This window comes from Chrysemys picta, chromosome 1 (genome assembly GCF_011386835.1).
Source record: "Chrysemys picta bellii isolate R12L10 chromosome 1, ASM1138683v2, whole genome shotgun sequence".
Lineage (NCBI taxonomy): Eukaryota > Metazoa > Chordata > Testudines > Emydidae > Chrysemys > Chrysemys picta.
The window spans coordinates 125,203,608-125,218,783 of record NC_088791.1 but is presented as its reverse complement, the minus strand read 5'-3'; the positions used below and the strand labels follow the sequence as shown (position 1 = coordinate 125,218,783).

General features: G+C 44.3%; 1 long non-coding RNA gene across 2 annotated transcripts in view; it reads right to left on the bottom strand.

Moving 5' to 3' along the window:
* The window catches only part of LOC135981403 (uncharacterized), a 112,884-nt gene that overhangs the window by 65,935 nt on the left and 31,773 nt on the right, over positions 1-15,176 (bottom strand). Inside the window, exon 2 of one of the 2 annotated variants that reach the window (XR_010598396.1) lies at positions 11,656-11,762. The exons of the other annotated variant lie outside the window; for it this stretch is intronic. This is a non-coding gene — a long non-coding RNA (uncharacterized LOC135981403). The remainder of the gene's footprint in view (positions 1-11,655; positions 11,763-15,176) is intronic. 2 annotated transcript variants of the gene reach the window in all.

Genomic DNA, 15,176 nt, shown 5'->3' with positions numbered 1-15,176 from the left:
TGGATAGGAGCTGGACACTGCAGGGAATGCGCTGAGTATTCGGGGGCTGGAAGGCAGTGCTTGTACTGCCAGGGGCTGGTGGTTTCAGGGAGCTGATCCACCACAGACACAGCTGAGACTGCTTAACGCTAAGGGCAGATGGTGGTGATGTGCCACACCACCCTGGATTCCCCTGGGGAGCATTGCATCCTCTTAACAGCCACATTAAACAAATGGCTTGATAAGTGTTCTATGCAACAGTGAGCCTATCAGTGGTAAAATGAAGTCTGACAGTGATCTAAGAGTACTAGCAGGATAGCTTCTGGGCATTTATAGACCTAGAAAAGGCATACAACAAACAACAACAAGATGTTCACATCAGTGCTGAGGAAATGACATATTTGAGGATTTAATGACTACGGTGAATGCTCTGTACAGCTCACCTAATCAGTGCTCCAAACATGTTTGGGAATGGTAAGTCCTTTTGAAGTGAAAGTTGGACTGCACCAGGGGTGAGCCCTAAATTCACTGCTGTTTATTATATTGATGTGCCATGTCAGCAGGAAGGTCCTAATGGGAAAAGGTAAGCAGCAGCTATAAGCAGATGACATAACAATAAGGGCATCCTCAAAAGAAGCCCTAGAGGAAATTGTAAACCAATGGTATGACCAGCTAAGCTGGCATGGGATGAAAATGTGCATGACTAAGACTGACATTTTGGGGATCAGTAGAGGTGCTATAGGGAAATTGCACAGATTAATGGAGTGAGACTAAACCAGACGGACCTGTTCAAGTACGTTGGCAGTTGGGTCACGGCATTACTGACCTTGGCACAAAAAGTGGGAATGTGCTAATAAAGTTTGTGGATGATACAAAGCTGGGAGGTATTGCCAATACAGAGAAGGACCGGGATATCATACTAGGATGAAATTTAATAGTAGTAAAAAGTGCAAGGTCATGCATTTAGGTATTAATAACAAGAATTATTGTCATAAGCTGGGGACGCATCAGTTGGAAGTAACAGAGGAGGAGAAGGACCTCGGAGTATTGGTTGATCACAGGAGGACTATGAGCCGCAAATGTGATATGGCCGTGAAAAAAGCTAATGCGGTCTTGGGATGCATCAGGCGAGGTGTTTCCAGTAGAGATAAGGAGGTGTTATTATACATTATACAAGGCACTGGTGAGACCTCATCTGGAATACTGTGTTCAGTTCTGGTCTCCCATGTTTAAGAAGGATGAATTCAAACTGGAACAGGTACAGAGAAGGGCTACTAGGATGATCCAAGGAATGAAAAACCTGTCTTATGAAAGGAGACTCAAAGAGCTTGGCTTGTTTAGCCTAACCAAAAGAAAGCTGAAGGGAGAGATGATTGCACGCTACAAATACATCAGAGGAATAAATACCAGGGAGGGAGAGGAATTATTTAAGCTCAGTACCAATGTGGATACAAGAACAAATGGATATAAACTGGCCATCAGGAAGTTTAGACTTGAAATTAGATGAAGGTTTCTAACTATCAGAAGAGTGAAGTTCTAGAACAGCCTTCCAGGGGGGGTAGTGGGGGAAAAAAAAAGACATAGAATCATAGACTATCAGGGTTGAAAGGGACTTCAGGAGGTCATCTTGTCCAACCCCCTGCTCAAAGCAGGACCAATCCCCAGACAGATTTTTGTGCCAGATCCCTAAATGGCCCCCTCAAGGACTGAACTCACAACCCTGGGTTTAGCAGGCCAATGCTCAAATCACTGAGGTATCCCTCTCCCTTCAAGACTAAGCTTGATAAGTTTATGGAGGGGATGGTATGATGGGATAGCCTAATTTTGGCAATTAATTGGTCTTTGACTATTAGCGGTAAATATGCCCAATGGCCTGTGATGGGATGTTAGATGGGGTGGGATCTGAGTTACTACAGAGAATTCTTTCCTGGGTGTCTGGCTGGTGAGTCTTGCTCACATGCTCAGGGTTTAGCTGATCACCGTATTTGGGGTCAGGAAGGAAATTTTCCTCCAAGGCAGATTGGCAGAGACCCTTGGGGTTTTTCGCCTTCCTCTGCAGCATGGGGCATGGGTCACTTGCTGGAAGATTCTCTGCATCTTGAAGTCTTTAAACCATGATTTGAAGACTTCAATGGCTCAGACACAGGTTTGATACAGGAGTGGGTGGGTGAGATTCAGTCCCCTGCGTTGTGCAGGAGGTCAGACTAGATGATCATAATGGTCCCTTCTGACCTTAAAGTCTATGATTCTAGGACAGTGAGCTTGAACATGAGATACAGTCCAGATTGTGGAGTGTTTGGAAGGGTGTGGAACAGTCTCTCAGAGGTAGCCTGTGACAAGTGGATGCCACTGAGACAGTATAGACTATGGTGCAACCCACAATGCTGTGTGGTGCAGAAGCATGGGTGATAAAGAGATGGCAAGTTCAACCCCTAGTGGCAGCCGTTGGGTCAGCTGTGGAGCCGCCGAAATACCGCCGCGGTTGCTGCCCCCTAAATTGTAGCGCCCTAGGCGACCGCCTAGGTCACCTAATGGGTTGTGCCGGCCCTGCCCCTGCCGACCCAGCGCCCCCTCAGTTCCTTCTTGCCAGCTACTCCAACAGAGGGGAAGGGGGGCCGGTTTGGAATGAGCAACACATCTCGAAGAACAGTTACAAAGGTGAGTAACCTTTTTTTTTTTCTTCGAGTGCTCGCTCATATCGATTCCCATTAGGGGATTCCCAAGCCTTACCTAGGCGGTGGGGTCGGAGTGAAGAAGTGCTGACTGCAGTACCACTCTACCGAAGGCTGCGTCGTCCCTGGCGTGCTGGACGATGGCATAGTGCAAGGCGAAGGTATGCACCAAGGACCAAGTCGCCGCTCTGCAGATTTCTTGGCTCGGTACCTGGGCCAGGAACACCAGTAACGAAGAGCTCATTGCCGGGTCCTGCCGCACCGAAGGAGGCTGGGGACTAAGTGCCACCTCCATAAGGAGCTGCTTCAAGCGAAAGTCCTGCTCCTTTTTAGTCAGAGGACTAAACCCCTTGCAGATCCTGCACTTTTCGGCTTGATGAGCCTCCCCCAGAAACTTTAGGCAAGAGTCATGGGGGTCACCCGTTGGCATGGGCTTAGAGTAGGACCTGCAGGCCTTGAATCCTGGGGACTTGGGCATGGAGCCCCTGAGAAGAAAAGTCAGGGTGGAGGATAACCCCCCACCACGACTAACACTAACTAAAACCCAAAACAAGAACTACAAACCAAACTAACAACAACTATCTATAGAACTAGGGAACGTGGAGAACTTGCAGAGCAAGACGCCACAGTTCCAACAACTCTCACAGGCAGTAAGAAGGAACTGAGAGGGCGCCAGCTCAGCAGGGGTATATATTGAGCGCCATGCAGGTACCACTCCAGAGGGCTCCACAGCCAACCCAACAGATGCTGCTAGGGAACAGCTTTCCGATGGCCGTGCACGCAGCATGCACACACCTAACTGGAATAGCTATGAGCAAGCACTCTAAGAAGAACAATTTTTATAGTGGGGCTGCTCAGAGCCATTGAACCAAACTGGGTTACACAAGGCATAAAATGAATAATTGGAAAAGAGACTGCTAAGGGGAGATATGATTGAGGTCTATAAAATCATGACTGGTATAGAGAAAGTAGATAAGGAAATGTTGTTTACTACTTCTCATAACACAAGAACTAGGGGTCACCAAGTGAAAATTAATAGGCAGCAGATTTAAAGCAAATAAAAGTATTTCTTCACACAGCGCACAGTCAACCTGTGGAACTCCTTGCCAGAGGATGTTGTGAAGGCCAGGACCATACCAAGGTTCAAAAAAGAACTAGATAAATTCATGGAGGATAGGTCCATCAATGGCTATTAGCCAGGATGGGCAGGAACATAGGCCCCAACTTTCCCCGCCACCAGTGGGTGCTCGCTCACCCCCGCCCCTGCCCCGCCCGACTCCACCCTTTCCCCGCCTCTGCCCCGCCCCCATTCCAACCCCTTTCCCAAAGTCCCCGCCCCAACTCCACCCCCTCCCTGCCCCTATTGGACCCCTTCCCCAAATCCCCGCCTCAGCCTCTTCCCCAAGAACGCCGCATTCCCCCTCCCAGCGCTTGCTGTGCGAATCAGCTATTTCACGGCACAAGCGCTGGGGGGGGTGGAGGGGAGAGAGAAGCAGGATGCGGTGGTGCGCCCAGGGGAGGAGGCAGAGCGGAGGCGAGCTGGGGGAGCTGCCGGTGGGTGCTAAGCACCCACCAATTTTTCCCCATGGGTGCTCCACCCCAGAGTTGGCGCCTATGGGCAGGAATGGTGTCTCTAGCCTCTGTTTGCCAGAAGCTGGGAATGAGCAACATGGGATGGATCACTTGATGATTAGCTGTTCTGTTCATTCCTTCTGGGGCATCTTGCACTGGCCACTGCCAGTAGACAGGATACTGGGCTAGATGGACCTTTGATCTGACCCAGTAGAGCCATTCTTATGTTCTTAAACCCTGTATATGATGGAAACCAGTTCAAGCCAGGGGTGTACCTTAGTGCTGCTTCAGACAGATGAAGCTGGTACATGCTTGCACAATGACCCGACCCCCATTGATAGAAACGGAGTTGTACGAAATCCCTCCACCTAGGTACTTGTAATCAGTTTAAGATGGTACAAAATGTTGAAGCTACTATATAAATAATGTAAAATCATAATTTACAGTCCACATACACCTTAATTTAAGAGCGATTTGTAAACAGTTCTAGAAATAAACAATATAGATGAAAATTCAAGGGGAAGTTTAATCTTGTGACCAAAGTGCAAGACTGGGAATAAGGAGACCTAAGAGGTCTCCCTGGCTCAGCCACTGACTTGTTTCATCAGTAAAACAAAAACAAAAAATGGCACTCACATCCCACCATTTTGTTTAATATAAGCCAGCAAGCAGATGACAGATTGTAATGACTTTTGTTCACTACTCACCTGGGGTCAAAGTTGATGCAGGGTCTTAAAGATGAGATGCTGAGCATCCTATTATTAACTCCCTGAGCTATCCAGTCATCCTGCTCTAATCAAGGGCCATGTCTACATCATATTCGAAAATGTGTTAATTGACACATTTTCTAACTCATACAATGCTAAACTCAATTTAGAACCCAGGGTTAACAGGGAGCTTAAAACCCTGCTAGCTGGTTGCAGTTGGCTTTAACCACAATCAACTAGCACATCTACACTCAGAACAAAATTGCATTTAACATGACGCTAGTTATAACATGGTGGTTAACACATTTTCTAATGGGATGCTTTTCCCAAGTCAAGACAGGGCACAGTCTCATACATCGTTTCAGTACTGCCAATCTCATATTCTCACAAATAAGTCAGTCCCCAAAAATCAGGAGATTGGCTTCAAATTTGTATATATATATATATATATTATAAAAATAAAAAACACTTTCTAGTTTGAGCCTTTGACATGAACTTGGTCACATTTTCAAGCTTTTCCTCTGTAACCATGAGGGTTAGAAAGTTTCCTTTAAAAAAATGAAAGCGGAGATTCTCACATCATATGATTTCAGGAATTGGAGCTTCAATAGAAACTCCAAATATTGCAAGACTTGTGATAAAATCGTAAGAGTTGGCATCGCTAATCTATATATGTGAGGGTCTCAGACTTGTTAAAATATATGGTTGGTTTGCTTGCCGAGTTAGATTTAGCTAAATCGACCTATAGGGCCCTACTGAATCTGAACATGTCCCCCCGCACCCTCAACAAATTCCTGCCATGTCCCAATTGGGTGATGTGGAGGAGAGGACAGCACTAGCTAACAGGCTCCAAAAATTGTGACGCTGGAAGCCTAAAAGCTGTGGGGGCCACGGCTGAGCCAGGAGCCTTGGGAGCCAGGGCTCCCTGCTCCTAGAGTTCTCAAGGCTTCCAGACTCCCTGCCGCAGAGCAGACCCCCAGGGGTCCCCAGCAGCCCACCAGCTGAGCTAGGAGCAAACCAGGCAGGTTTCTGTTGGAACCCTGCCTGCAGCTCGTCAAACCAGATATATTTTTGCAAAACATCTCAGTTTGAGAAATCTGCATTTTCCAATAAAACAGGGTTTTGTTGGAGAATTCCTGACCAGCTCTACTCTTGGGTAAGCCATGCTGCCAATAAGAGGGGAAGCCTAGAAAAAAAAAAATCTCTGATGTGGCAGGGACACTGCATGGGTATCTTGTGATCCATGATGTTGGGTCCCAATGTGCCTACGGATTAGCAAACAGTGTGGGATTTCTAGGACAGAACTCCTTCCCCCTCCGGGCAGCTGCAAGCTCTTCTGCCTTCAGAAGAAATTTAGTTGATTTCTCTGCACAGGTGATTTCTTTAGGTTGTCCTATATATTTTCCCTCTCCTGTGGGTTTTTTCCATTGGGGAGGAGGGGAACATTTAGCCCTTATGGGCTGAAATTTAGACTATAATCAACTATAAATTGGAACACTAAAGTCCTGGAGATCAGAATGAAAAATCATTGAATTTTCCAATAATCTCTACGGTTTACTCCTGAAGGCCTAGAAACTGAATGTTAGTGAGACTGACTTGCTCTATAACACACCAAATCATGGCAAGCCAAGTGCAACAGAAATTCTATGCAGATGGTGTCAGATTCATGCCAGACAAACTTTTTAGTTTTACTATCCAGCAGAACCACTAAACTCTGGGACCTGGACAAGCTTCCAAGACATCCAACTAAAGTAATTTACTAACTGGAGAGATCTACCTTTCTAGTGCCAATGCAGGTCTCAAATTTACTTATTCCCCTCACGTAGCACAAGTTGTAAGAGTAACAGAGAAAGATCAAAAGGAAAAAAGAAGATGAAGTATGAAATAGTGCTGGTAACAGACGAGCTGCAATTCATGATCAAAGGAACGTATCTGGCCCCAACCTGTACAAAAAATATAAATAGACAGAAAAGTACTGTCCCATTTTCTGAAAGGGGAAATTTTCTACTTGCCCTCATGTCACACAATCCTTTAAAGTGTGGTTATACTTAGGCTGAAAAAAAATATGTCATAGTGGGGCCCAATATTTATTTTATTCAATTTAAACATCCAGCCTATTCCAGACTCTAGGCCCCTTGCCATTCACGCAATATGTAATTCATAATAAACCAAACCAGCAGCAACTCCCTCACCACTCGATCAGCAAGCAAAGAATTACAAAACGAGACCTTCAAAACTCCGGATCCCCAGCAGCAGTATTTCAGTCTGGGATGAAAAGTGAATTCCAAAATCATGGGGCCCTCAAGGAGAAAACCCTCCCAGCAGCTCCCACTCATATAAACAGAATAAGCTCGAATGCCTCCAATGAGCACAACTGCAGCGGTAAGCTGGGATGGTCCCCGACCAAGAGCCAAAAGGCGGCCAGTGTGTCATTGAACATATGGCACCAGTGCTGCCTCATTAGCTTCCACCGCAGCGTTCAGGTTAAGAGATGGTTCTCTAGTTGTCAGCAGTACAGAAATCAACCTGGGATCTGAAAAAAAATCAAGCTTGCCTCATCCCTTTCCTCAACAGCAGCAGTGAATCTGCAGTCACAACATAGCTGCTAGTGCTGTTGCTGGCAGCTCACTCTGCCATAGCAATGTTGGCTCTGCGGGGAACAAAGTTACATTGCCAGTCACATGGAGTGGATTCTATGAACTCTGGAACCTGGAAAATCTCCACACAGTTTTCTCTGTCATGGTAAATACAGTGTAGCAGATAGGTTGAGATTTTCAAAGCTGGCTAGCATTTAGCCACATTACCCCCATTAATTTCAATGGGAATCATGTGTTTAAATCCTCTAGTTACTTTAAAAATCTCAACTGCAGTGCCTATTAATAATAACCATCCCAAACCTTCTGTGGGTATCACAGCGCTATACAAATAAAACACTCAGGGCTTGACCGTGACCAAGGCACAGCCTGGCATTTGAGGAGGTGAGAGGATGCACCACCACAGTAGGAGCTCCAGGTACCATGCCACACGGCGCACTACAGAGTGCTAGTGGAACAGGGCTGCTGCAACACCCGTGAGGTAGGTAAAGTGCTCCTCTCTGCTCCACACTAACCACCTGCCCCAACTCTCCTCACCCCTTAGTAACTTCTATCAGCAGCACTAGCCATACAGAATCTTTGCCCTCCCTAAGCACAAGGAATTCCATTGTGCTGATCCACTGCACTGAGGACTGAAAGGCAGTGGGTCCTTGAACTATTGTGCCCCCTTTTGCACACCTGTGATCATAGTCTGGCCCCCAAAATACAGCGACTGACACAGCAGCAAGTCAGAGGTAGTAAGAAAACAGAATTGTTTTAAATCTAAATCTTAAAGACAGTGTGATCCAGTAGACAGGGCAGTGGTCCGGGATGCAAAAGACATGGGTTCTTATTCCTAGGCCTACCAATGAACTGGTGTGTAGAGCTGGTCGGAAAACAGAATTTCCACCCCACGGGAAATTCCAACACTTCAAAAGTTCTGTATGTTCCAATTAAGAACAAAAGTCAAAAACAAAAAATTCTCACAGAACAGAAATCCCAAAACGTTTTGATTTGGAAACATCAAAAGGTTTCATTTTGATAATGTCAAAACATTATAATAATACAAGTCAAAACTAAACAAAAAATGATAGTCAAAACAATTCATTTCAGTACATTTCCTTTGAAAGTTGTGTCAAAATCAGTGCATTCAAGTGAAATATTGCAGTTTAGTCTAAACGACGACATTTTTTCCAGGACAAACCGTTCAGTCAGAAATTTTTCTACCAGCTTTATGGGTGCATGACCTTCAGCAAATCCCTTTGGGTATGTCTACACTGCACAGGAAAACCTGCAGCACCGAGTCTCAGAACCTGGGTCAATTGACTCAGGCTCATGGGGCTTGGGCTGTTGGGCTAAAAAAAAAAAGCTCTGGTACTTTTCACCCTCACAGGGTTCCAGAGCTTGGGCTCCTGCCCAAGCCCAAATGTCTACACAATGATTTTTCAGCCCTGCAGTCCAAGCCCCGTGAGCCAAAGTCAGCTGATCCACGCCAGCCATGGGTTTTTTAATCCCTGTGTAGACATCCCCTGAGACTTGGTGCCTTGGGGTTTTCTTTGCAGAGTGGACATACCCTTTGCCTCTCTCCTCTCCTAACCTTTACACTGCAAGCACTTTGGAGCTGGGACCATTATCTCTTACTGTGTGATTGTACAGAGCCTAGCACAATGGGACCCTGATCTCAGCTGTGGATTCTAGGGGCTACGGTAATACAAATAATAAACATTTTAAAATATTTTCATTGAATCTGTGAAGCTTTTCAAATCCAATATTGTTCAACTGATGAGTAATACACGAAACAATAAATGGCTGCCTGGCCTGATAAATGGGCACATTACTGCTACTGTACTAGGGGGGAAACACACAGACATATGCTGCTACACAGGAGAATAATTATGTGTATTTGTAGCAGCAGAGAGAGAATAGGAAGTGAGGAGAGCAGAATTTGCATAATCCTGAAATGTGACTCAGGACAGCAGTTTGGAAAAAGAAGGGGTGGGGGTGTTTGGATTTGAACTGGGTCTATTCTGGATTTGACAGCTGGCTGGCAGTAGATTTTCTGAGTGAGTTAGCTGGGAAGCATTTTAAGAGTTTATGACAAAAGCAGCTGTCTGTGAATGTGGGTTTGCCCATTCCAGCTTTTCTCAGGCTGCGTGCCTAAGAGCTGAGGGGTCAGAACTGTCCGATGAGGCGATGATTTCATTCATTTGCCTTTATAGCCATTGTTCTGCATAAACTGGCACAGGACACCAATAGTGTTTGTGTATTAGTCACACAGAGCCCAAGCCGAAGCCCATGGAAATCAGCAGCAGACCCATCTAGAATTGCTAAAATCTATGTAACCAACATTTGAGAGGATATCACCATAGTTTTCTCTCCTGACTGCCTGATGGAAGTGGGATCGTTTTAATTATTTCCATTGCAATACTGCCTGCAGGCCTCAATCTGAGATCATTGCTCTGTATTAACAACTCTTCCTCCTCCTAGGTCTTACACAGCGATTTCATCAGTAAATCTCACAGTGATCTACAAAGAAGGTCAGTGTCATTATTCCCCATCATCAGATAAGGAAACTGAGGCACAGAGAGGGGACTACTTCCCAAAGTCACCCAGCAGGCTAGTAGCAGAACTGGGGTTAGAACCCAGGTCTTCTGAGTCTCACTCCAGTGCTCTATTCACTGTTAGCACAAAGTGGTCTATTGTAGCTACCCAGTTTTATAACTACTACATTTTTACTTAGCACACCCCACACTAATTCACATGGCTACCACTCACACTTTTCAGTAACAATTTAACACCAGTGTCATAGCACGTATCCACACAACAACATATTGTAAGAGCAAGTACCCACCAGACCATTATTTGTACCACGGTGCTACAAAGCACTAACTCAGTCCTAGATTCCTTACTTACACCCAAGATTACCTTACTCCACATGACAGTGGCCGAATTGGGCGTTTGAATAATTAAGATTGAATTGTATTTGCCAAATTCATGACTAAAGTGCATTTCATGATCTATTTTCCTTGCTTCTTTTGTAGTCTATTCATTAATATTTGTACCACAGACCCCCTGCACAAAATTCCCCTAATCTCCACTGCAGGCATGGGGAGGAAAACAGGGGCTGTATGGCTCATATTTCCCCTGTAGAGGGAGGAGGTAGGAACTTGTCTCTGTCCCCAACCAGCACCACGGAACCAATGTGGGAGAACTCACAGGTCAGGACTTGTAGCAGAATACTTCCCCCACCAGGAGCAAAGGGAGAACAGGGAAGTGCATGTGCGCTCCTAGGCTGCCCCTGAGGCTAGATTTAGAGAGACAATAGAGCCCATAATTGCATTTTGTCTCTCGTCCTTTGAAATGATTCAGAAAGGTTCTATGATCGGTCTAAAGAGTTGTAACTTTCACAGGTACCCAGACAATCCCAAAGGAATATTTCCAGCTCCTTTCAAAAGGAGCATGAAGTTAACTAGAGAGTTATTCTTTTGGCAGATTTGGCACAATTTGGGAAATCCACATGGAATGCCACGTGGGTTATTTTTAAGAAGGGATATGAGCTTTCCCAGACTTCAATTGAAAAGGGCAGCCGGGGGGGGATGCAAACAGCAGGGGGTGCCAACAAAAATAATGTACACTGGTGTAACCAGATCAGGCCCACCAGCTGAAATTCCACTTTGTAATGTATAATATCATAGTAAACAACATTTAAAAAAGCAACAAGGACCACCCCTAGTTTTCCTCCTGACCACACTCTTCTCCAGTGTCTCTGTTAGCCAGGAACCTCTTGCTAGCATAGGACTCAGATTAACAGTTCAGTGAAACCTGTGGTTTATCTTCCAGTGTCAAGATTGGGGTTGCAAAGCTGCCAAATCCTGGGGCCTCCTGAAAAGTTTCCATGAAGCCATATAGGCCAGTCAAACCCTCTACTGTACCTCCTTCCATGTGAATATTTCAAAGTGCTTTGGCAGCATTCGTTAATTAGGTCTCAACAACATCCCTCTGAGGAAAAGAAGGATAGTAATTTTCAGATAGTAAAACAGAAGTATACACGGGTCAAGGGCCCAATCCTGTTTCTATTGATTGTAAAACTGGGCCCTAAACAATTTGATTCAAGATTACACGCAAATCATTAGCAGAGCTAGGAATACAAACCAAGACTACCAGCTTCCAGTTCTGTTCTCCAATTTCTAGACAATACTCCTTCCCCTTGAGTAATGTGAATAGATACTTCACCGGATGTATCCTTTTACCACTTTGCACTAAAAAAAAAAAAAAAAAAAAAAAATCAATCCTGAGCAGTGACTCAAGCAATTTCCATCCCAGGCTTTTTCCCCTTTCAGAATTTTTTTTCTTTAAACCTCAGAGCAAGAACTACCTACAATAAATCTCCTCAATGAAGCGGTTTTTCAATGCCATTGCCTCAATTACTGCTGCCCTTGAGCTGCAATAGCATTTACACACCCCAGTAATTCCCTCCCCTAACAAAAGCAGAACATAGGAATACTGTACTTTCTTTGAAAAATTCCCTCTAGCGAGTTTGGTCTTAAATTTTGCACCTCATTCAACAAAGCAAATGAGTGTCATTCCTATTAGGGCATCTAGATGCCATTTCACTAAAGAGAAAGAAGAATCATTTTATGCATCTTCTGTCCTGCTTTGTAAAAGAGACCTGAAAGCAAGGACCAGCCCTGATAAAAAGCTAACAGCTTTCTGCCTTTGATAGAGCATAGATCATCAACAGTGTCCAGAAAGCATCCTCTACCCAGACACCAGGCTCTAGGGAATCAAGATCAATATCGTTAAATACTACCACCATTTCTGTTCTCCCAGGCTTTGGAGGCATAAGTACAGTCAATTCATAATTCATCTGTTTTATGTCTACTTGCATGATGCACTAAGAGCTTGGGGGGCTGAGATTAAAACCCTTGTTGCAAAGCTGAACCCATCAGAACTTCCTGCACTTAAAAAAAAAGCCCCAACCCCTATTAATAATGCAACATTACAGGAAGGAACAATATTTGCTTTTCACAGCATTAGCAGTTTGGGCCCATGTATGGCCCAGTATGTCCAGATAAAAATGCAGGGTACTGTTTGGGTTATTTTTAGAAAACTAATTTATGAAGCTTTTTATGGTCAAGCTACCGAAATGTTAAGAGCCTGAATGTTGTGAGACAAAGCAGAAAGAGAAGCCTGATAATGTTGCTATTTTACATTTATTAAATGCTTGCATTTTTTTTAAACTAATTTTCTTCAAGTACAATTGAGCTGTTGTAATGCTCCCAATTTCAAGAGGAGAGTTTGAGGGGGGAATTCATACACATGATCCCACAGCTAAATTGCTCTAGTGTTACTGTTTCCCCCGTTTGATTATTTATATTTACTGCACATTTTTCCACAGCCAGAGAGATGCGAGGTGATTTAACATTAATTTAATTTACATTTATTAAAACACTCAAAGCATTCGCACAGCTTGACTAGAACTACAGGATTAGCTTTCCAAATTCAGCTAACTTTCTGGTGATGCCCATGGGATGCATAGCTAATTTCTTCTTCTGAGTGTAGAATACAGTCACCTCTTTACTCCCTAGATACAGAAGTCATGAATAGCTAATTAGTATTGTTCTGGATATTGGCAACAGCTTGAAAATCCTGTCACAGTCCAGACTGTGCCCTTAATGTGCTGGCCTTCCACAGAAGCTGTGCTTTGTCCCTTCCACAACCCCTCTCTGCACTGGAGTCTGTTATTCAGTCTAGCCATAAACCTCTTTTTGGAAATCAACTGTCCCTCACCATAGAGAAGAGAGAAGACTCAGGTATTGTAAGCATCAGAGGGATTCTTTGTTCAGGATCACATTCAAACACACACCCCGCCTTGTAGCTTCTCACCTCACAGCATCAGACTAAATACTGGCCTGCATTAACTCAGCTTGCGGACTATCCTAAAGCAGGGAACGTCACCCTCATCTGGAGGTTATTTTAGAGGGGGTCCTTTTATGTCAATTTTATAATCACAAAGAAATTCATTTATGAACTAATCCATTCTACAGTCAGTTCAAAAAAATTAGTCACCTTCAAGTATATGCAGTTACCTGGAATTCAAGTTCTTTTAAAAGCTACAAGATCAACAATCTAAAATTAGAGATGAGTGCATATTCCAAACTACAGATCCAGATGTGAATTTTCACAAAGACTGGGCGTGTCCCGTGCCAGGGATTTAGTTTGGCCATTACAGAGAAGGGCCATCTGCAGCATTCAGATCAAATCTGAGCTCCCTTAGTTTGAGGCCACCTGCATCCAGGGTTTTGGTCTTTCTCCAATACAAATTCTCAATATTGTGAAGCTAAACTTGGGAGCCTTTACCCGTATCAGAGATCAGTAAAGGGACACAACATATTTCAACTCAAGGATACTGTTCTTGGATTGAGGAACAAGTTATATGTACTGCATAGACACGGACAGCTTTATCTTTATCAATAAACAAACTATGTTGTGAGAGTTAAGTTAGGTATGTTATCTATGTAACTTTTTCACTTCCTTAGTTTTGCGTTAAGACATCTAATGGTACATACCCTCTACTCATCCAGTTAGAGAGACAGACAGACATGCACACCCACCGTATCACTGAATAACACACAACATAAACTCCGCCACATAGGGAAGCCTTCCAGCACCCTCTTTCCCAAATTCCCCATCCATAAGCAGACCAAACTTTCCCCCTACAGTCCATTTTGCACAGTTCTGGACAGCCAAGCTTACTCAGGTCTGGGTGAATAAGGTTTTTTTTTGGGGGGGGGGGGGGCAATCTTTAATTGATTGGAACTTGTTAAACTGTTTTTTTTTTCTTCAAACTCCCCAGAAAATTCAAGCCCTATTCAGAGATTATGTGCTGAAAACCTGGGACAGGTATGGTGTGTTTGTGTTATAAAGCAGTCAGGCTGCTTTAAGTGCCAAACAGAACACAATCTTAACTCTAGGAGGAAACAGCTCCGTCATATTAAGCTAACTGGACAACTTCTGACAGTACCTTGACAAGTCTACTCCCAGCACATATAGAACCTCATATGTAGAAACGATCCATTCCACCACACAAGAAAACCAAGGTCTCGAGGACAGAAGTACAGAGGTGACTCAGCATCCAAGCAAGTATAGTAAGGAATACTGAGAGCAACTTTAAGGAGCATGCTGTGATTGTGAGCACAACTACAGCAAACTAGAGAAAGGGAGGGAATAAAGTTAAAATTAGGGAAACAAGTGATTCAGAAAGTGAGCAGGGACCCCACCCCTACCCCACCCTGTTTCTGCTTTAGGAAGGTAAGAGACAGTCAACATATTATTTTAAAACACCCTTTATTCCAGGAAGCCTCTGGGAACGGATTCTTCAGACTGGAGAAGCCCAAAGACCTGTGGCAACTGCGTGCTAGAGACCAGAAAGGGATCTTGTCAATTTGTTACAGTGTCTGTTCCCAGGCACGGGAATGCACAGAGATTTCATATGGTCACGCACTGTTCACATCCCCAGGAGAGAGAATTTATAAAGGGAGGTGAGGAGATATTCTCTGCCACTCCTGCTGATTTTAGGGCTGGAGTGCAAAATGCTTGAGCGATGTGTTTTGGAAGTAAATTATCAAGAAACACAGTCAACAGATGGACCAGCAGGAAGATTTGCTAATTAT